Source organism: Raphanus sativus, chromosome 6, assembly GCF_000801105.2.
Source record: "Raphanus sativus cultivar WK10039 chromosome 6, ASM80110v3, whole genome shotgun sequence".
NCBI classification, from domain to species: Eukaryota; Viridiplantae; Streptophyta; class Magnoliopsida; order Brassicales; family Brassicaceae; genus Raphanus; species Raphanus sativus.
In genome coordinates this window covers 21982048-21984553 of record NC_079516.1, presented here as the reverse complement: position 1 = coordinate 21984553, position 2506 = coordinate 21982048, and positions in this window count along the sequence as shown.

Genomic DNA, 2506 nt, shown 5'->3' with positions numbered 1-2506 from the left:
TGATATACCGGTTAATCCGAAGATCTGACAATTCATTTATGTTTCTAAAATATTCATATTAAAAATCACTAAAACCCGAAACTAACCGATTGAACTGATGGATAACCGATATATAATCTAATTGGATTTAAATTGTAATAGTTTCATAATTTGTAATCTTATAATCGAAATTTTAAAGTTCACTATTTTGAAAATTTATGAAATTATGACGTTTCTACAAAATATTTAAAGAGAAAATGATAGATATAAAATAATTAAGATTAATTATTGTATTATTTGGAAACATTGATAATAGTATAAAAAACATATTGTTTGGAAACATTGATAGTAGTATAAAAGAAATAAGTATATTGTTTGGAAACGTTGATAGTAGTATAAAGAAATAAGTATATTGTTTGGGAACATGGATAGTAGTATAAAGAAAGGAACATTAGTGATTTAATGTATGTTTAACTATAAATTATAAATATGTATTTAATTTAAAAACTTACAAAATAAATGTTAGGTCCAACAGAATGTTTCTGTTTTAATAAGATAGACTAGGTTTTGACCCGCGCTTTAAAAGCGCGGGTTTATTTTTCTTTTTTTTTTATTATAATTTTGAATAAGTTTGTGAAATGAAATATTTTCATTTATTTTTATTGTATTGTTTTATTTTTATTTTTATTGTATAAATGGGTATTTCTGTTTAAAATTGAACTTGATTTTTTTTCAAAAATTTGAAGTGATATTTTAAATTTTTTCAATCAATTTTCACTTTTATGTACTGAATTTTTTAAAGATATAATTTTTAACAGATTTAACTTGTGAATAAATTAATATTATATTCTTTTAATAATTTTAAGTTTTTCATTATTAATATTAAAATATTTTCAGAAAGTTTTAATTATATTGAGAAAAATAAATAATAATAATTATGTGTAAATATTTGTTAATATCAATATTAGAACTTGGTCCAAATGGCCCAAATGAAAAATGTGAACTTAGATAAATATTAAAATCGGCCCAAATGGCCCAAAACCGTGAAACTAAAGGAACAAAAAAAGTTTGGGCCTATAACTAAAAGACCCATTAATTAAAAATGATACAAAATAACAGAAATACCCTTAATGAAACTTGCGACTTCCTTATAATAGAAGGATATGTTTAGGTAAAAATTCAAATAGGATTCTGCTTTAATAGTATAGATTTTGACTTATTATTATGGTCCTTACGAGTTGACCCAGACACGAAATCTATCTTATTAAAACAGAAACATTACAACTTCTTCTAGGTGGATTTTAAAGTTGGACCTTATGTAATTAATTCTATATTAATCTACTTATTATTACACATGCATTTTTATAAATAATTAATATCAACCATTACCATAATTTTTCACTTCTTACCTTATTATTATATCCACTACGCATGTTTCCTTATATTGCATATATTTTACTATAAACTAGATACATCCACTAGCATATTATACTATAAGATAGATTATTAATAATACATCTACTAATATATAATATTATACGACATATTACTAATAATACAATATATTATATGTATTCATTAACTTGCATCTATTAATATTAGCAATACTATGAAAACGACTAACTCTATACTTTGAACCTATAAACCATGATATACTAATTTATAACAAAATGGTATTATTGTTACAAATTAGTTTTTATAAAAATTATTTATACCAGCAATTTGTTATATAAGATAAATTTAATCAAGACCCAAATTTTTTTTTCCTGTTCAGAAAAAAAGAAACCTACGAATATATACCATTAAGTTTCCAAAAATCTTCCGAATAAATATTAAATTTCACCAACCCAAAAAAATGAATTAAAAATATAACAAAAGATATTATGATTGAAGTTTAGCTTACTGGGTCAGGTATAAATCTGTTTATTTCAGGTATGAGTTCTTCGAGTTCTCAACATTTGGATCTAAGTAGGTATTTGATTTTTCTTGTCCGGATCGATTTTTTTTGGTTCCGGATCATTCTAACTTTTTATATTATAAATATTAAATAATATACAACATGTATATAAGATATGTGAATCAAAAGATAAATCCGCACAGACGCGCGGGTCATGATCTAGTATAACTTATGATTCCCAACTGTGTACGTATACAAAAAAAATTATTTCTAGGTTTAGTGGTGTCAACATAATCAAATCCAACCTTTTAGAGATTTAGTAGACTACTTTTTATAATTAACGTACCACAAAATTTGATCCAGTATAAATCATGATTATTCATATCTATATTATTAAAACTAAAGTACAAATTAGGTTTATTTTAAAACATGAATAACAATTAAAAAAAAAGATATTTGTTTGGAAATTTGGATTGCAATTTAAAAATATGTTTGTTTGGAAACATGAATAACAGTTAAAAGAGTTTGTTTGGAAACATGAACATCATCGCATTATAAAAAAAATATAATTTTGTTTGGAAACATAGATAACAATATATTAATATATTAAGAAAATAATAAATTTATGTT